Source organism: Aotus nancymaae, unplaced genomic scaffold (genome assembly GCF_030222135.1).
Source record: "Aotus nancymaae isolate 86718 unplaced genomic scaffold, 86718_ANA_hifiasm-v0.15.2.pri h1tg000002l, whole genome shotgun sequence".
Taxonomy (NCBI): Eukaryota; Metazoa; Chordata; class Mammalia; order Primates; family Aotidae; genus Aotus; species Aotus nancymaae.
In genome coordinates, this window is record NW_026988413.1 from 25,171,825 (window position 1) to 25,193,301 (window position 21,477).

At 43.6% G+C, this 21,477-nt stretch overlaps 1 long non-coding RNA gene and 1 pseudogene across 1 annotated transcript in view; one reads left to right on the forward strand and one right to left on the reverse strand.

Moving 5' to 3' along the window:
• Positions 1-21,477, reverse strand: part of LOC110568912 (uncharacterized) — a 303,666-nt gene that overhangs the window by 246,401 nt on the left and 35,788 nt on the right. The window lies entirely within an intron of this gene.
• On the forward strand, positions 10,074-11,002 carry LOC105731999 (F-actin-capping protein subunit alpha-1-like; annotated as a pseudogene).

The following is a 21,477-nucleotide window of genomic DNA, read 5'->3' on the forward strand; positions in this document are numbered from 1 at the left end:
CATTTATTCATTTATGTATGTATCTACTTTTCACTATCTGATAAGCACTTGTAAATCTACCATCCAACCTGAAGACTAGGACCTTGGCAAAAACTTTCATCTCACTACACAGTCATCCTCCTGCCCAGCCTCCTGTTTCCTTCACCCAAGGCAGCCACCATCCTAAACCACAAGTCCATTGTTCCCTTATGTCCTTTGAATATACTATTCACTCATATATATGTATTCCTTTAAAGTAAATATTTTTATTTTAGTTGTTTTTACCATTATAAAAAGGGCTTATGCTGCATGTAATATTGAGTCTTTTCTTTCCCCACTTAATACAACTTTGCCAAGATTCATTCATAATGCTACCTTGCATAGTTTCATTCATTGTTACTGCTATGTAATATTCCTTTGTGTGACTTCACCACAATTTATTCATCCAATCTTCTGTTCATAAGCATTTGGATGGTTTTTATTAATAGATAAAAGTAAAAATTTATTTTAAAATTTAAATGGAACTGCAAAGATCCAAAAATAGCCAAGACAATCTTAAAATATATGTATATTCTCCAAAAAGACTCATATACATAATAAATAAAGAACATAAAAATTCAATAAGGATAAGACAAATAATTCAACAGAAAATAAGAAAGACTCAAACTTTATGAAAAAAATCTGAGGCCAATAAATACACAAGAAAATGCTCAACCTCATTAATCTTCAAAGAAATATAAAATAATACTATAGCAAGATATGACCTCACACCTAAAACAATGGCAAAAATTGGAATAACCAATAATACTAAGTGTTGGTGAGGATGTGGAGAAACTAGAACTCTCAAACTTGCTGGTGAGAGTATAAATTGGTAAGACCACTTTGGAAAACTGGCATTATCTATCAAAGTTGTACATATACATTGTAGTCCCTCCTTACCCAAGGGTTGGGTTTTCCACAGTTTCACTTTCCATAATTTTAGTTCCCCATGGTCAGACAAGGACTGAAAATAGCTGAGTATGGCACAATATTATAAGATATTTTGAGGAAGAAATACCACATTCAGATAACTTTTATTATAGCATAGTGTTATAAATGTTCTTTTACTTATTAGTTGTTGTTAATCTCTTACTATGACTAATTTATATATTAAACTTTATCATGAGTATGTAGGTATAGGAAAAAACATAATATATATAGGGCTGGCTCTATCCATGGTTTCAGGCAACCACTGGGGGTCTTGGAACATACCCTCCACAGATAAGAAGGGACTACTGCTGTATACTCTATATCTAGCAATTTTACTACTAGATATATAGCCAAAGGAAATGTATATACATACATAAACAAAAAGAGACATGTGTAAGAATGTTTATAGAAGCACTATTTATCATAGTTTAGTGCCAGTAATAAATTCAGCCCAAGGACATACTATATATATATATTTTATATATATATATACACACACATATATACACACACACACACACTATATATATACACACATACTATACACATACACACACACATATATAGTATATATATACTATATATAGCATATATAGTATATATATAGCATCCATACTATATACATACACACATATATATAGTATATAGTATATAGTACATATATATAGCATATAGTATATATACATACTATTTATACATATATATACATATATACTATTTATACATATATACATATATACTCTTGTGTGTATATATAGTATATATGGTATGTATATATGTATATGTATATATACTATATATATACTATATGTATATATGTGTATGTATGTATATACTATATGTATATATACTATATATGTTGTGTATATATACTATATATAGTATATATATAGTATATATACATATAGTATATTGTGTATATATATATATAGTATATATACAATATATATAGTATATATGGTATATATACATATAGTATACATATACACATATACATATATATACATATAGTATATACATATAGTATATATAGTATATATGTGTGTGTATATATATAGCATCCACACTATATACATACACACACATATATATAGTATATAGAATATATACTATACACACACTCACACACACACACATTCTTCAGCATACCTACATCAGGATATAAGAGAGGCTGGACTTCACCTCTCTTCAGCAAGGTTTATGGCAAGAGTATTTCTAAGTACAGTGGGCTACAGAGAGACACTCCTATCCCCTATAGAAAAAAAGTGATTGTGTTTCTAAACTTCTACTTGGTGATCGAGTGCTAGATACTTGCTCATCACCAGAATTTTCTTTAAATGAAAAAAATCTGTATTTTGAATTTTAGATATTCAGCATTGGATTAATCATAATCCTAGTTACAACTCAATGCCAACATTGTTTCACATATGGCCCACTTTTACACTCACTTATTCATTCCTTTATTCATGCATTCATTCATTTTTATTCATCATCTGTTTTAGTCCATGTGTGTTGCTATAAAGGAATGTTTGAGGCTGGATAATTTACAAAGAAAAGAGATTGATCTGTCTTGCAGTTCTGCAGGCTGTACAAGAAGCATGGAGCCAGGATCTGCTTCTGGTGAGGACCCCAGGCTGCTTCCACTCAGTGGAAAGGAAAGAGGAAGGGGAGCTGGCTTGCACAGGGATCACATGGCAAGAGAGGAAGCAATAGAGAGAGAGAGACGGGGGAGGTGTCAGGCTCTTTTTAACAACCAGCTCTCATGGGAACTAATAGAGCAAGAGCTCACTCACCCCCATTTCCAGGAAGATACTAATCTACTCACAAGGGATCCACCCCATAACACCAACACCTCCCGTTAGGCCCCACCTCCAACATTGGGATCAAATTTCAACATGAGGTTTGGGGGGACGAACAGCCAAGCTATAGCACTATCCATCTCAAAATCTAAAACAACACGAGCAGCACGTCTGCATGTTCCTCTGCTCTCTGGGCCCTCTGTCTTGGCTCTCACCACCTCTGCCAGAGGGAATCATTATGCTAAACCTTTTACTTTTCTTTCCTTTGCCTTATTTTTCAGTTGTATCACCTATATATGTCTCCCTACGTCACCTATTTTTTAGTTTTAATTTTGAAGTTTGATGTGAGTCACCTTCTAGGACTTGCTTCTTCCCACTTAACTATATTCTAAGATTCACCCATATTGCTACAGGGCTTGGAACAGAGCCTGGCACAAAGGAGGCACTTTGTGAGTACTGGTTGTCATTATTCTCTCAACTCTGCAAGACTTACCAGTTTACTCTTCTCCATTTCCTATGCTGTAAAATATTCCATTTGGTGAAGATGTCATCGTATATTTATTTATTCTTCTCTCCATGGACTTTAGGGTTGTTTCCAAACAGTGCTGCTATGGACAGTCTTGTTTGAGTCCTAATCCTTCTCCTTTCTCATACTGCTTGTTACGGCTACATTAGGTTTGGGGGCATGGATTTTTGGAAAGGTGGTAAAAATACTTATCATCACTAGGTGATGGTGATAGCTGATATTGGTCTGAAATGTTACCTGTTACAAGGCACTTATATCAACATTATCTAATTGGAAAGGCTCCAAGCACAGGCAGGCCTATCACAGCATTAGGAAACAACAAATCCACATCCTTTAGATCTTCTTTAATGCGTTATTCTGACCCGCTCTGGAGCCTTGGGCTTGATTGGCATTCGTCTCACTGCAAAGCCTAGTTTAATTGCAATACACAATTAAAACTGGGTGGGACATTTGAGGAAACTGAGGCCATCAGAAATACCCAGTTTTTTCCTAGTATCCAGCCAAAAGCCAGAGCCTCCATGAGAAAAAGGCCATCAGAAATATCCAAAGTTTTTTTTCCTAGTCTCCAGCCAAAAGCCAGAGCCTCCATGACCTGTGGGAGGCCAAGGGCTGCCCAGGAGATAGAAGTCCCCCCAGTACCATCCACCACTGGTCCTCCCAGGATGAGGGCCAGTCATCTATGACTCTTCCAGGCTGTCTGCCTCTCCCAGTTCCCATGTTACCCCTGGTGAAGCCAGGCTCCCTTGGTGGCACAATGCCAGCATTCTCTACTCCCCATCCCTATCACTGAACAATGAATACCAGCTAAGTGTTGAGCAGGTGCCAGCAACCTTCTAGCAAATATTCCCCCTGGAGCTTGGGATCAATAACACTTAGCTGATCCTTTTCAGCTGGGAATGGGGGCAGCAGGAAACCCAGCCTGAACCTTTCCCTCAGGGACATGCTGTCTGACAACCCCAAGCCCACCCTCATGGGCTCTTAATTTCCCAGTGCAGGAGTGAAGACTTTGTGTCCACACAAGACAAATTACCCTCTTCCTCAGTCCATGTTCCCCCAACATTCCCTTAGAATGGGACTGTTAATCTCCATCTCCAAGAAAGGGCTCTTTCCCTGGGAGCTCTGGGTTGGGGAGTCTATGAGAGCTAAGGTGACACTGTGTTCTGGATTCAGGGGTGGCCACCAGCCATCTCATAACCTTGGGCTGCATGGTTTGGGATTAGAGAGGAAGAGAAGGAAAAACAAGGTGTTTTACACATGCACATCAATTCAGTGGCCTTGGCCATGCTCCATATCTAGAATCACATCTTTTTTGTTCCTAGAAGTCTTGCAGAGTTAAGAGAATAATCACAACCAGCATTCACAAAGTGCCTCCTTTGTGCCACGCTCTGTTCCAAGCCCTTGGCTCTAGCTCATTGCATCCCATAGAAAGCCATGAGGTACGTGCTATCATCTCCACTTTAGAGATAAGGACATTGAGACATGAAGAGGTGAAGTGACTTGTCCAGAGTCACAAACCCAGGAAGCATGGAGCCAGGGGCTGGTCCCAGACCACCTAGATCTAGAACACATTGTCTGGACCACTCCACCAAGCCACTTCCATGACACTTCACCCCTGGGCTAGAACGGGAGCTCTGGCGGCAGATGTTCATGGCTGTGAATCCCGCTGTTATTTATAAATGATGTGATAGGTTTCTCAACCTCTCTACTTTTCGGAGTCTCCCCTTCCTTATGTGAAAAATGGAGATAATACTTAGCTCAAAGTGTTGTTGTAAAAATGAAAATTCAATAAACTACAGAGCTGGTGTTCAATAGGTATTTATGCCCCAGCTGCCATTTTGTGCAACGTCACGGTGCCCCCACAATGGAAACCATCAAGGGAACACAGGTGGAAAAGATGAGTAAAGATACCTGCTGTGCCCAAGAAGCTTACATCGCACATGGCACAGAACAAGTGCACAAAATAGTAACTCACAAGTTAGACTGTGATTGTTAATTCCTAGAGAACATGAGACTATTCATAGCAGAGGAGGGGAAGTTTTCACTCCTTTGTTCTGAGTAGATGTGACTTAAAAGCAGAACCCTGGTATTCCTTCTCCCTTATCTGATTAATCTGCAGAAAGAAAGAATCACAGTCAAGCCAGCATCTGCTACTGGTGACCATAGGGTCAAAGGTCTGTGTCTGGGACCCCAGATGATTTGCAGTTCATTTACTGAGTCCTCACTGGGAGTATGTCCATGAAGACCTGGATCAGCTGGAGACTATGTGCCTGGTGACTGCTGGCCTTCTCCAAGCAGATGTGGCCTTCTGATTGGCCTGGTGCTGGGATCCTAAAATACAGCTCTGGGTCCTGCCTTGGAGTCCTGGGCAGGGCTGCCTCTCCTCCCTTATCATGTATTCCCTAGGCCACAAACCAGAATAGCCAGTTCTCTTTGGCCAGTTTCCCCATCACCTTCCTCCCAAGTGAAAACTCACCTGACCTAAGCTTTAAAGACAAAAGGGGAGAAGAGCTCATCCTGTAATGTTACCTTCTCTTCCTCAGAATCTTTGGAACGGACTGAAAGTTCCTGCGTCCCCGCCCTACTAGAGAGTTGGGGGATTCCTCTAGCCCCAGCTGGCCCCACCTCCCAGTCACCTCATCCATCAACTTGATAGGTGGGCCCTGGAGAAAATCTATAAGCAGGACAGGGGTAATTAGGATCCATTAAGGAGATGAGGCTGAGCTGCAGGGGGCACCATTCATTCCACAGCGCCTTCTCCTAAATGGAGCTGTCAGCCATACAGAGCTTGCTCCTGGGAAGGCTGTGGCAACGGGGTAAAGGAGCATCTTGAGGAGGGGTAAAGGAGCATCTTGAGGACACCGAGGCCTGGAGATGAGGCAGGGGCCATCGGCCAGCCTTCCTGCAGAGAAGGCAGAGGGCAGAGAAGGGGAAAACAGCACCCATCCCCAACCTTCACCAGCAGAGTCTCATGTAGGGGCTTGTTTCTGAGCCAAGTCCTCAGCTTACGACTCTACACTCTGCAGTCCAGGTTGTTTTCCACGGCCTCCCCACGCAGCCCAGCCCTGGGCAAGACTACATCTCAAGAAAACAAACAAACAAACAAAAAAGCATTGCACCTAAGATGGGAGCACTCCTCCTCTTACTTTAGGGAACACCCGGCCCTGCCTATGGAGTGACCATTCCTTTGTTTCTTTACTTCTCTAATAAACTTGCTTTCACTTTATTCTGCGGACTTGCCCCAAAATCTTTCTCGCATGAGATCCAAGAATCATCTCTTGGGGCCTGGATTGGGACCGCATTCCCGGAACATGTGGAGTATACTTTACTGTACTTAATGTAGGCACAAATGTGATCTGAAATTCATTGGTTGGGTCTTTAGTAGGATTTTCTATTTCTTTCTTTCTTTTTTGAAAGGGCTGGGGATACCCGGTTCCATTATGTCTGACCAGGTCATTTCTGAAAGGAACTAAAAGACATCGTGGTTCACAGCCCCACAGACAGCAGCCCAGGACCCTTGGGGAAGGCACCTATCCACTTCCACTTTTCCAAGACCCCTGCAGAGCAGAGCTGGGTGAAGCTCCAATCGTCAGTGCCTTCCCTCTGGCCGGCCTACTGCAGTCTGCACTCCCTTTGCCTTCGTTGCTATTGTTTTCAGTCAAGGCAGGAGTTAAGCCCATGTTAAGACCAGAAGATGAGAGAGGCCAATTACTAATGTGCTGAGGGGAAAAAAATAAAACAAAACATAAATAATTGTACTGAGGCTTGATGTTAAATATGAGGAAGACTAATAATTCAGACAGGCAGAAACTCCTGAATCTACCACAAAACTCCCCAAGGCAGAATGGCAGCGAATGGCCACACATTTGCATAATAGCTTTCTTGTATGTTCTCTTTGTTCTTTTTGTTGCTTCAACTAATTGCTTTTAAGTACCCTGTTATTTCCCTCATTCCTCTGAAAGGAGCCAGCCACACTGATCCATTAAATGGTAACTTTCACCAGCACAATACCATTGTTAAACATTTGTAAATGAAGGAATCTGAAAAGAGACAACGTTCTAGATCAAAATAGCCCCAGGAGCCCCTCCTTCTTGTATTCAATTTGTTGTGGATGCTTTTCTCCAGGGCTGGATTCATAGGTGGGCCACCTGCAGCCCTACGCAGCTGTCCCATGCTTGCCGGCGCCCTGTGGTTAGAAAGGCCACACCAAATGTCCATCAACAACAGACTGGCTAAAGAAAACGTGGCACATATACACCATGGAATACTACACAGCCATAAAAAACAATGGGTTCGTGTCCTTCATGGGTACATGGATGAATCTGTAAACCATCATTCTCAGCAAACTGACATAAGAACAGAAAATCAAATACCGCATGGTATCGCTCATAGGCAGGTGTTGAACAATTAGAACACATGGACACAGGGAGGGGAGCATCACACACTGCAGTCAGTTGGGGGGACTAGTGGAGGGACAGCAGGGGGTGGGGAGGGATAACATGAGGAGAAATACCAGATATAGGTGATTGGGGGAGGAAGGTAGCAAACCACCTTGCCATGTATGTACCTATGCAGCAATCCTGCATGATCTGCACATGTACCCCAGAACCTAAAGTACAATAAAAAGATACTTATTAGGAAAAAAAAAAAAATGGCCACACGTGGTGTCTGGACACCATGTGATATCTACTTTGCCATTGGAGTTAGGCACTATCCCAGCCAGACCTGACTCAGAGTGAGAAGCACACATAATTTGCAAGGCCAATGCTAAATGAAAATGTGGGGCCCCCTGTTAAAAAGTACTGAACAATTCTACACGGTGACAGCCAAGCATTAAACCAAACAAGGAATGCAAATTATGTACGCTTCTCACGCTGAGTCAGGTCTGGCTGGGATACTGCCAAACTCCAATAGCAAAGTAGACATCACGGGGTAAAGTCTCCCAAGAGTCCAGCAATCATCACACGTCTGCCTCCTCTAGTATTCATTTATATAAGCCACCCAGCACCCTTGATGGCCATGAATCATAGAAAAGGGGACAAATTCATTTCCCCAGGATACAATCTCACACCAAACTTCCTGAGCTCCTTCTTCCTACCAAGAAGGAATAGCTGCTCCTTCTTCCTACCAACCCACATCTGGCTCACTTGATCATCAGAGTCTAGCTTGAAGTAGACTTCTACCAGAAGTCCTCCCCTGACCACTGCCCTAGGCCACTCCACTCAGCTGCCTCTACTCTATGCTGTACCCACCGGGGACTCGAGTGTTTCTGGGACACTCTTTGTTCTTCAGTTACTATAATGAGTGTAGGTGTCTTAGCTTGACAGGAGGTTCTAACAGACCTGAAGTCTGTTTGCTCTGTTCCTTTATGACTGTGCCTGATGCAGCAAGTACTGTTTGTTGCCCACACGAATCTATTGGCCTGTTCCTGTCCAGTAGAAACCAGTTTTGTTTCCATATTGACACTTTTCTCTGAGGTCTTCTGCTGAGAAAGGGTGACTTTAGCCACTTCGCAGGAGGGTGAGGCGTGGATATTGATTGGTCTAGGGCGATCCCATTCTCTTTCCTACCATTGGTTTAAGAAGGGTCATGAGACCTCATCTTGATCCGTGACACATGAGAGAAATGATGAGATCGTTTCTACAGAAAAGTTTCTCAGGGGAGGAAATGGTTCCTTCTCTTCAGTTGGGTAAGTGTCATGTCCACACGGGATACCTAGAACTATGGCAGCCACCTTGTGACCAGGAGGGGCAACACCAAAAGGTTGAAGCTGACAGTGAACAATGATGAAAAGAATCTGTGTTCTTGATGAGGTAATCAGATAGACACTAACCAACCTGGACCCACCCCACCTACTTCTAGGAGTCTGGCCACATAAATTTAATATTTTTATCACTTAATACACATTTATTTAGGTTTTCTGTTCTTTGTAGCTGAAAGCTTTCTAAATTATAGTGTTTTACCTGTAATAGGTGTGCTTTGTGGATTTTGTCTAATTGAATGTTGGGAACAGGGTGTGCAGGGTCTGCCCTTGGAACAGGCTAACTAGACTGCCTGTAAGAAATGTGAGTGGTCTAAAAGAAAAAGAATATAGGCATCTCAATGTTTCTGAGGCCCAGTTCTGATTCTATACCTGACTGTGACTTTGATAGTTGGGAATGTGGGAAATTAAGACATTAAGGAGTAAAGTCTTGAATTTGGTTGCATCACAAACTAAAGAAACTCAATCTAGAGTACTGACTTGGTATAGAAGTAAAATTCTAAGTAGATCTCCGTCTACTTCCTCTGGCTGGGGGCACTTGCTTCTTTCTGCAAGTGATCAAATCTAAAGAAAATGTTGTTTCTTAGGTCTAAAAATCTGCTATTACCCAAGTCACTGAGCTCTGTAATTAAGACCTGATCTTTCCCCCGGGGAGTGCATGAGTGATGAATGTAGCTTCTGTGCATACCTTCTCCTCACCCAGTACCCAATCCTCAAATTCAGCCAGCTTGAGCTGCTCTCTACACAGTGAAAATTTAGGAATGTCAGTGTAGCCTAAAATTATATCATCTAGGGCCAATAAAATCTGGAATTCCATCATTAGACATTCATTCTTTTAACTATATGTCTATAAAGTCACTAAAATTCAACTATCCTGATTTAGGAGTAGCCTCTTCTCTTGAGCACAAAATAGGGTATAGAAAATGAGTCAGGGGACAATTTCCTGGGATGAGCTTCTTCTTAGAGTTGAGCAGATTTATAAAGAAGAACCTTGGTGCACTGAAGACAAACTTTTCTTATGTCTCAATTTTACTTGGAAATAATGACAATCTTTGGGGAAGGAGCAGCACATGCATTTGCCCACTGTAACATGGATCAGTTCACGCCTGTGAAGACAGAAGGATAAGAAGATCAGAAACAAGCAAGTGGCCTCAGCCAGAGGAAGTAAATGGAGGTCTGAAGTCCTGGAGAGAATTCTCTGACAGGGCTTTAAGAGCCGACAGGCTCTTAAGGGCACAGTGGCTCACACCTGTAATCCCAGCACTTTGGGAGGCTGAGGCAGGTGGATCGCTTGAACCCAGGAGTTCAAGACCAGGCTGGGCAACATGGCAAAACCTCACCTCTACTTTTAAAAATACAAAAAATTAGCCAGGCGTGGTGGTGAACACCTGTGGTCCCAGCTACCCAGAAGGCTGAGGTAGGAGGATAGCTTGAGCCCAGAAGGTTGATGCTGCAGTGAGCCACTGCACTCCAGCCTGGGCTACAGGAGTGAGACCCTGTTTAAAAAAAAGCCTATGTGAAAGACCGTTATTCCAATGGCCAAGGCTTCTGTTTATGGTAAAACAGACTGTTACTGCATATATTGAAAGCCACCAGTTTCAGCTTGAAAACTTCTGGAGTGGTCACTGGAGATAAGAGCAGAAGTCCACCATCAAACAACCTACAGCCCAGGTAGTCAGAGTGCTTAAAATTCAGGTTCAGTATTAGGAATACGGCAATGCTCCATTGGTCAGTCATAAAGTTGTACAGGATTCACTGTTTCGAATGAAGTCCAAACGGTAAAGGAGTTTATTAAAATCAGAGAATGCAGGAAAGGAGTATCAGACAGCAATTAGTAAAAACTATCAAACAATGTCAGATGCCACATTCCAGGCCTTGCATCAGCAGCAACCAGTTACCTGCACCAGAATTGATGGGAACAAGATACTCAGCTACAGACTGGCAAAGAAATGCAGAAAACTTAAAGGCTGAATGTAGGATTCTTCCATACATGGAAAGACAAAGATTCGACATGTGGTTGTATGATAAATGATTTACAAACAAGAGTGATATTTTGCTAGGGCTTTCGAAGTTCATGGATTTTCTAGTCCCGTGGAACACTGTTGAACCCCTAGCATTGTCTTCATTCTTTTAAGTCCTCTGTCTTGTAATTTTCTGCTATCACTATATCCATGTGTGAATCTTTTTTTGGTGGTGTTAATTCTGCTACATTTAATGCTGAAAAGAGACATCTAATCTAGAGTCACTTACTATTTAGAAAATTTTCCTAGCCATGAAGTCCTGTTACGAATTTAGATAAGGTGTGATGTTCATTACTTTTCTACCGCTATTCTTCCAAGAAATTCTGGTACAGTGGTTTTTACAGCTCCGTCAATGGCTAAAGAGGCATTGCCACGAGCTATAGCTAAATGGAAGACACGTTCATCCTTCTCCTTCTGCTTTCATCTTCATTTATAGCATCTCATAACTGTTGTTTCCCAAAGTTTGGATTGGGACTTTTCAGGTCCTTTTTGGAGGGCAAAGGAAATTTTCTGGAAATTCCATTACAGCCAGCTTCTCTGGGGAACTTGTTTTTAAATCCAAAGACTTGAACCACCTTCCCTGCAAATGGACATGTCCACGTTCTTCCCCTCTGTCATTGTCTCCTTCCCATCTAGTACCATTGTAGTTATAGACATCTGCATTCTTAGAAGAGTTTTATTCTCTTTTTTTAAAATTTCAATAACTATAGACATACTGTGGATGTAAAACTTGGAAAATGCAGATGTTGAAGGCATAATGGGTATCTTCTGCTTTAATACTTTGTGGCAGGATTGCACTATAAGCAAAATAATCAAACAACTATAGAATTATACACAAAAATAAAAATGAACCAACGTGAAAAAGGTAGCTTTCAGGTAGTATCCTTCTATTGTAACCTGTTATTTAAGGAAATACTAGTGATTTCTTTCAAATAGGATGTAAAACGTTCTAAATTACTCTTCCTCAGTTCTGCCTGCCAAGAACTCAAATGTAACTGTGATACAGCAATCCTTCCCAGGTATTTTGGCAGGTACATGTATGATCTCAGAATACACAGGTAACATAGATATGGCATAAAAACTGGCAATGGCGAATTCATTTACATTGTTTACACTTCTATGACCAAGCCTTAAGGGAAGGTCAATTAAAAAAAAACATATTGTCTTCCTACCTATCTCCAAATGCATGTCAAAAGAGAAGGGTATTTTTGTTTCAACTTAGGTTTTGCTCAGTAATACAGTCAAGCCAGAGTTTGTTTCCAAATAACTCATTAAGCTGTGTAAGCATTTCGTTTATTTCAAATATATTTACATTATTTGTCATTCACAGTATCCATCCATACCACACTATCTTCTGTGTCAGGTGGTCCAATAGGAATATATTTTGTTTAAAGATAAGGAATTTTCACTGTGTCAGTAGCTGCCAATTTCTCCTGCTGGAAGACAGGCCTCACTCTTGCCTTACTCTGCCATGAACGTTTTATGTTTCTCAGTTGTCATGACCCTTTGCCTGTTGTCTGCCCTAAGACAGATTTTGGCTGACTCTACTGTCCACTGTATATTTTTGTCTGCCCAATTAAAAGGTCCTGAGTTGGTGAAGGGGAAAGAGGGGGCGTAAGGAGGCCTGCAAGCCTGAGCCTGGCAGTGAATAAGACCCATTTCTTGCTGGGCGCGGTGGCTCACGCCTGTAATCCCAGCACTTTGGGAGGCCGAGAAGGGCGGATCACTTGGGGTCAGGAGTTCGAGACCAGCCTGGCCAATGGGTGAAACCCCATCTCTTAAAAAAAAACGCAAAAGTTAGCTGGGTGTGGTGGCGGGTGCCTGCAATCACAGCTACTTCAGGAGGCTGAGGCACAAGAATCACTTGAACCCAGGAGGCGGAGGTTGCAGTAAGCCGAGATCGCGCCACTACACTTCAGCCTGGGCAAGAGAGCAAAACTCCATCTCAAAAAAAGAAAAGTCCAATTTCTTCTCTTCTCCCAGAAAGAGGAAGAATACCACCACCAACAAAATCACTTTGACTAATGCAATGGAGTGGCCAAAATACGGTGAGCTGCTCAGAAGGATGGAGAAGTTCACAAATGTAGCAGCTTTCTTCAGCATCCCTCTAGCTGCCGAAAAAGAAGAAAGCCTTTGGCTGTGGGTTGTATTTATTCTGCATTTCCACGTCTCACTCATGGCTTTCTGCCAAGAAAGTCTAGCCACAAAAGACCTGGGAGAGGGCTCACTGAAGGGGCATGACCGTTGCCAAGGAGACCAAAGGACAGTGAGAGGAGACACGGCCTCCTCTGTCCACTGTTTTTCATTGGAGAAGGAAAGACAGAAAGTGCAGGCAGCAGGAGTGGACCGTTCCGCCCTCCATCCAGGCAGCCCACAGACAGGTCCCTTTGTGAAGACTTTCCCATACAAAATTTCCACCCAATTCATCTCAGTGGCCTGTCCCCAAAGTGGTATTCATGCTGTATCTAGACTCAATTCAGCTTGTGGAATGCATTTTAAAGGTAGAGAAACCAAAGCTTGGCAGTGATTTGACCATAGTGAGTCAGTGACCACTGTGCTTCTCCCAACAGCAGCTTTTCAGAGACCACAGAGCAGCGGGGAAGGGCTTGGCAAGCAGGTGCCCCCGTACTAGGAGACCAGCCTCAATAGTGAGCCAGGGGTCTGGCTAGGCTACCTGTGCATTCCCAAACTCCCGCAGAACTTCCTGCCCTGGAGAAAGCTGCTAGAGCCCAGCCTGCAGGGAGTTACCTCAGGGGGTCACTTTTCCTATTTTAGCTCCATGAGACTGTGTCCCGTTGGCTCCTCGCCCAGTCCCTATACAGCACCCATAAGGCCCCTGGGGGTTGTGGCCTTCCTGCCCTCTCCTAACCTAAGGTCCCTGGTGGATTTCCAACCTCTAAAAAGCACAATTTGAGAGTGGAAGGATCCTAGATCCTACAGCTTTTAAGTAATATCTGGGGGTGTCATGATAAAACAGTGCTATCCTTGGCCGGGCACGGTGGCTCAAGCCTGTAATCTCAGCACTTTGGGAGGCTGAGGCAGGCGGATCACCTGAAGTCAGGAGTTCGAGACCAGCCTGACCAACGTGGAGAAACCCCATCTCTACTAAAAATACAAAAAATAAAAAATTAGCTGGGCATGGTGGTGGGTGCCTGTAATCCCAGCTACTCAGGAGGCAGAGGCAGGAGAATTGCTTGGGAGGCAGAAGTTGCGGTGAGCCAAGATCGAGCCCTTGCACTCCAGCCTGGGCGACAAGAGCAAAACTCTGTCTCAAAAAAAAAAAAAATAACAAAAAACAAAACAAAAGTGCTGTCCGATAGAACTCTCTGTGCTGATGGAAATGTTCCCTATCTATGCCGTCCAATACATAGCCACCAGCCACATGTGGCTGTGGCGCATTTACAATGTGGCTAGTGCCACTGAGAAACTGAATTTTTAACTTTATTGAATTTTCAGTAATTAAAATTTAAACTCAGAGAGCTGCATGGAGCCAGTGGCTAAGGCACTGGACAGAGCAGGGAAAGAAAAGGCCTCCCACAGGCGGTATCCATGGATACCAAGCAATAGGGGATAATATGATCTCCCCTCCCCACCAGCCCCTCCTTGAGAGGAAAACACTGAAGGAAGACGGCGCTTCTCAGGGGAAATCAGAAGTCCCTCTCCACTACATGTCCTTTTCCTGCTAAAAGTTCCATGCATCAGAGAGCTATATAAACCCAGAAATGTGTGGAGAAAGCAACGCCTACACACCTGTGTCAGCACAACAGACAGGAAGGGGGTCACAGGGCTGAGGGAACACTCTCCGCATATTCATGTTTAGGCAGTTCTGTCATCTTGAGAGCAAATAGAGTCACCAGCTTCTCATTTTCACTGAGCGCAGGTCATCACCTTTATGATTTTAGGAGATTGTTCTAGGAAGAAGGTGGTGTAAGGCCGGTTGCCTCGCCAGGAGCTGGGACACACACCGCCCCCCGTTTCTCCGAAAGCTTGGACATGCTCGGGCACGTTCCCTTCTCCCCTTCTCGCACAGCCTGGCCTTCCCTTAAAGAACCCAGTATGCAAGCGGGTTCTTGTGATTCTAGCCAATAGCAGCCGAGTCTTTCTGGCCAATAGCAGCTGAGTCTTTCTAGCCAATAGCAGCCGAGTAATTCTAACCAATAGCAGCCAAGTCCTGTATGCAAACGAAGGCTTGTAACCTTACCCAATAGTAGTCCTGCTCTCCCACAACCAATCAAGCTCCTTCACTCCCTATAAAAACCCCTGTCTGAGAGGAGTCCGTGCGACTTCTCTGGCCCCTCCTGTTGGACCGTAGAACCTCGCCCGGGAGCCTGAATAAATTCCTTCATATTGGATCTTCTTGTGTTGGCCTCAGTTTCTTCTTTTTAAACTTGCAAGAACCCGAGAACAAACCTTACAGCTGGGGCATTTGGCAGACAGTAAATGTGAGGCGTACAGTCCAGGTGACCAGAGCTGTGAGGAGGCACCATGATCGCTGAGGGAGCCAGGAGGCACGATTAGGCTCATCACTTCTCCGCCCTGAACCTGTTCCTTGTTTGTACTCCTGGTCTCTACAAGTTAACCTACTATCCACTCACTCTAAAGAGAAACCTGGCAGGGATCACCACAGACACCTCCTGGACAGCCCCTTTTCCCTTATCCCACATCAAATTATTCACCAAACCCGGTTGATTCTATGGTAGAAATGTCTCCAAATTCCCCTCATCCTGGCCTTCACTGCCACCATGGGGACTTGCTGCTTCTCACCTGGGGCCCCACCTGTGTCTGATCCCCATGTCTCCCCACTCAGTCTATCCTCCGTCACTGACCAGAAGCACCAGGCTAAAAATCAAGCTGTATGATGCCTGTCACTCCTCTGCTAAATCTGGGTTCCATTTAGCCTAAAGGATAATGTCAGCACTACTCTGTGTGACAGGAAATGATTCTAAGGGGCTGTCCCCAGGGTCTCTGTCCAGTCTCACCTCAAACAGGTCTGCCTGCATAGACTCACACCGCATTCCACTGCTTCCCCATCCCTTCTGTGTCCTCTATCTGCTCAAGCCTGGTCCTGGCACATACCATCCCCGCTGTGCAGGGGCTCTTCTCTTCCCAACAATCTCCCATTCAACCTTCAACAAGTAGCTCTAGCACCCTCTCCACCATGAAGTGTGTTTTGGATGCAGGTGGAATTGGATGCTCCCTCCTTTCTGCTCTGCAAACCTCTAGTGTAGATTGTGCTATCTTTGTTTTTTTGTTCCAAAAAAGACTGTGAGCTCCAAGCTCCACAACGCCTATGACTGTGGCATCTAAGTCATTTCTATCCCCCTGTTGCTCTGCACATGCCTAGGATATAAAGGATACTGGATGGGTAGATGCATGAATAGATGGGTGGATGGATAGATGGATGGATGGATGAGTGGATGCATGGGGAGTTGGGGAGGTGGATGGATGGATGGATGGATAAATGGGTGGATGAGTGGATGCATGGGGGCTGGGGGGTGGATAGAGAAAGGATGAATGGACGGATGGACAAACAAATGAACAAAAAGTAGGTTCAACAGACTAAAAGCAGGCAGGATAGTCTAAAGGTTAACTTGTATTAGAAGCAGGGCATGGGAAGCCAGAACTGTGGTCAAGAAGCTGAGGCAGATTCCTGGAGTCTCAAGTGACTAAGGGAGAGCCCACAGGGATATACAAGCCCTCAGCCTGACTCAGGCAAAGAGAAGACATGACACGAGAAGAAATTCTTCTGAGAGGGTGGAAAGGAAGAAAATGGCAGTCAAACAATAAACTATGATGCTGAAGAGTCAGCTATGGGATCCCTTAACCCAAGAGGGGCTGTATGCCAAGAAGTTCAAGAATTGTATAGATGGGAGACAACCAAGATCCCTGCCCACCCCCAGAGTATCCGAAACCAAATCCTAGAGCGTCCAGGCCCTGTGTGTACCCCAAAACCATTCAGAGGAGAGAGTTTTGCCAGAATCCCCAGGAAAGAAAAGTGCTGAGGAGAGAGGGTGGTGACAGAGTGAAGGAACACCTGAGGAAAAATATCTGAGGGTGGAAGTTGTTGAGTAGCAGGATACTTACATGGTTTCAATGTATCTCCCCAACAGGTTACTTGTCAATTACAAAAGAAAAGAAAACTGTAACAGCAGAGTAACCTGGCAGATGCCAATTCAACCAAGGGATTGAAACTGATGTCTTCAACGATGAGACAAACCCCCATCTTTGCTTCCTGATGTGAGGCTTCCCCGTGGCACAGCATTTCTAACCCAGCAGAAACCTCAGACAGGTCCGAACCCATGGACATTATGCAAATTAACTGGCCTGTACCCTTCAAAAATGTCAAAGTCATGAAACACAAGAAAGGTTGAGGAACTATTTTAAATTAAAGGAAAATAAAGAAATACCATTACAACAGCAATGTGTGATCCTGGATTGGATTCTGAACACCCCCCAAAATTGCTATAATAGACATTTTTGGAACCACTGGTGAAGCTGGACTGTGGACTGTAAACTAACTGACAATAATCACAACAGTGTGAAATGCCTTGATTTCAATATTTGTAATGAGGTTTTGGAAGATAATGTCCTTGCTCTTAGGAAATATATACTAAATTATTAAAGGGTAAAGGGACTTTATGGAGGGAAGTTACTCTCAAAGGGTTCAGAAGACTAATGATATCTTTGGAGAAAGAATAATACAGCAAATGAGGCGAAATACTAACAATGATTGAATCTGGACAGGTAACATAAGGGAATTCTTTGTACTTTTAAAAACCTTTAAGTTTGAAATTCTTTCAAAAGAAAAAGTGAAACAAAAAAGGATCTGAAGGAAGAGCATTTGACCTTGAGGGGGAATTGTAAAGGACCAACCCAAATTCCTCTTGCAGTAACTGGGATCAAGACTTCAGTTTAGGCTCTCAACAAAGGATGACAAAAGAACAAAGCCGTTTTTCCTAAACTCCACTTCCTCCAGAATCTGAAAAACACTTGTTTTTACCTCTTTGCCTGCCCCCTCCACATATTTCAGAATCTCCCCCAGAGCCAGTTTCCATTTAGAAAGGAAGCCAGTACTGAAATCTGTATTCCTACGAGTCACTCGATGAGGCCCTGCGATGTAAAGATGAAAAAGAAACTGACTGCTCTGCAAGATTCAGATGTCTGGTGGAAGAGAAGACAATGTGAGTAGCTAGTCTCATTAAATGCTGAGACAGCTGCATGTGGCACCATGGGGAAACAGAAGCACAAACTCTGAAAAGGAGACTCCAGGAAGAGGCATGAGGGCTGAAAATGGGTATGAAAGTGGGAGGAGTTTGCCAGTTAGGTGGGAGAGAAAGGAGGCTAAGGGGCATCAGTATTTCTAAACATTCAAGATGAGAAAAACTTCAGAAGGATTCCAGGGACAGGCTTGTTCTAGGAATACCCAGTATCCAGTGGAAATGTAGGGTATAAATAGCAGGAATAGTAAAACCATAGGTAGGGTCCAAACCACAAAAGTTTTATCTATATGCCAGTGCCGGGTCAAAGCATAGCCCATTATGCAAGAGAATAATGTGATCAGATGTGATTTGATTTGCTCTAGAAAATTCCAATTGCCATATGAAAAATGTACTGGGTGGAGGCAAGACAGGAGACAAGGAGCATAGTTGAGAGGTGGTGACAGTGATGAGGCTTGCGAGGAGGAGGCAGGCCAGGACTTACACAATCTCTGGGTGTGAGTGTCTCCATAAATTTTACACCCTAGGAACCTTATTAACCTCATCCCAGTTCAGCCCTGGGGAGCAGAGGAGCCATTTATGCAAGTGGTAGAATCCTCAGGATGCGGTGGTTGTGGGTATGGGGATGACATGGAGGAAGGGAGAAAGAGGATAGTTTGGGAGACTTCCTGGTCCTGGGGACAGGGGTTTGCACAGTGCGAAATACAAAGGAGATATAACAATGTTCAATTAATATCAAAGTGGGAGCAACATCACCTTCCTCTGGGAAAAGGCCCAGACTAGCACTCCTGAGCTAACTGGACTCCCTCACTAATGAGGATGCTAACCAGGGGCACCTCTCCCTCCCTATAGGGGTCAGCCTAGTTGGCCTGCCTGGAGAAGTACCTGCCAGTTGGCCAATTATTGTTGAACGAGGAGAAATTTCCAGCAGTCTGATTCTCTGGGCCCCCCATCCTTGTGGGACAGCAGACAAGAAGTGCTCCCAAGCTCCCTGGGAGATTGGCCCTAATCCTGGTCCAATGACCAGCCCCAACCACAGCCCTTAGCTTTCGGTGTAAGCACAACTATGTGAAAGGCCCAAATCTCCCTCCCCGCTAGGGCTAGAGAAGTGGTGATAATCTTTTTTATTCCACAGATGAAACCCCAGAAAATAAAGGGATGTCTTAGTCTCTTCGGCTGCTGTACCAAAATACTGTAAACTGGGTGTTTTATAAAGAATAGAAATCTATTGCTCACAGTTCCAGAGGCTAAGTCCATATCAAAGAAGATTCAGCATCTGGTGAGGGCTCGTTTTCTGGTTCATAGCAGGTACCTTTTTGCTGGGTCCTACATGACAGAAGGAGCGAATGAGCTCTCTGGGGCCTCTCTTATATGGGCACTAATTCCATTCATGAGGGTTTCACCCTAAAGGCCTAATCACCTCCCAAAGGCCCCACCTTCTGATACCATCGCCTTGGGGTTAGGATTTCAACAAATCCATTCTGGGAGGAGGAAGCACATAAATATCCAGCCCACTGCAAGAACTCACCCAGGGTCCTATAGGACATTTTCCTTCTGGTTTTTTGTTTCTGGTACTTAAGCTTTGACCATAGAGTGGCTTGTTGCATTAGTTAATATTTTTAAGCTATCTTATGTCTTATAATCTCATGTACATTGTTTTTCTGATCAGGATGCCTGTCCTTCTAAGTTAGGGACACCACTGTCATTATTTATCCTTAACTCTATATCACAGGGAAGAGAGGAAGGGCTTCTAGAGGCTCTGATTGAACGCAAGTTACTAATAAAAGCAAGCTTGAAATGTTTTTTTCTGACATATTATTTCACGTAAGACTAGTGCTTGTAACATTGAAGAAGACATTCAGGTCCCTAAATGTTGCATGGATTGTCCAACTTCTCATAATTGTCAAGTTCAGGGCCTGGGTCTGCTGATTTCTACTCAAGAGCTCTTCCCATCACACCAGGGGCCATGGGGAGGCACACAGAGCCCCTGGGAATTGCAGGGACTCTGGCTTCAAGCTACCTGTTTTGCTTGCCCAGCTTTGTGACCTTAGGCAAGTAACTGAAGCTCTCCATGCCTCAGTTCCCTACATCTCATCCAAAGCAGGGAAAGTGATGACATTTGCCTCAGAAAGCTATTTGGGAATAAGTGGACAGAGGAGCTAATACAGCACTCACTAGCATCTGTGTTCCTATTTCCTGGGCACACAGCTGAACTGGTGCTTCTCAATTTTTTTTTTTTTTTTTTTTTTTTGAGACGGAGTCTCATTCCATTGCCCAGATTGGAGTGCAGTGGTATGATCTCAGCTTACTGCAACCTCTGCCTCCTAGGTTCAAATGATTCTCCTGCCTCAGCCTTCCGAGTAGCGGGGATTACAGGGTTGCATCACCACATCTGGCTAATTTTTGTATTTTTAGTAGAACTGGGGTTTTGCCATGCTGGCCAGGCTGGTCTTGAACTCCTGACCTCAGGTGATCACTCACCTCGGCCTCCCAAAGTGCTGGGATTACAGGCATGAGCCACCACGTCCAGCCTCTCAAACCTTCATGTGCCCATGAGTCACCTGGGTATCTTGTTAAAATGCACATTCCCTCTCAGCGGATTGGGGAGGGGGCCTGAGGTTCTGCATTTCTATCAAGCTCCCAGATGATGTTGATGCTGCTGGTTAGGGGACCACGCTTTGAGTGCCGAGGACACAGAGCTCCTGCAGGGAGCAAAAATAACAGAAAAACTTGCCCATTCTTCAGTCATATAACAGAACACATTTCTGCTACTTAAACTGATGCTCCATTTGTTGACGTGGAAGTATGACAACTGAGCAGATATAGAAAAGACGTAGAATAGAATTTCAAATTGTTTAAATATAACTAGATAAACAGAATAATAGGGATTTATCAGATGGGAGAAAGAGAAAGGGAGAGAGAACGAGACGGGGGAAGGAGAGGGAGAGAGGAGAGGGAGGAAGGAGAGGAGAATGAAAGTCACATAAAAAGTACTGACAGTGGTTATCTCTGGGGGATGGAATTGCAGCACTTATTTTTTTTCCTTATAAGTATTTGAATTTTCCCATTTTCTACTATAATCATGCATTTCTTTTATAATGTAAAAAAAGTTATTTTCATCTTTAAATGAACTCTTCTATTTGCCTCAAATGCATTTCTTCATAGCACTTCCTATAACCAGCTCCAGTTGGGGGGTTGTTGGGTCCCC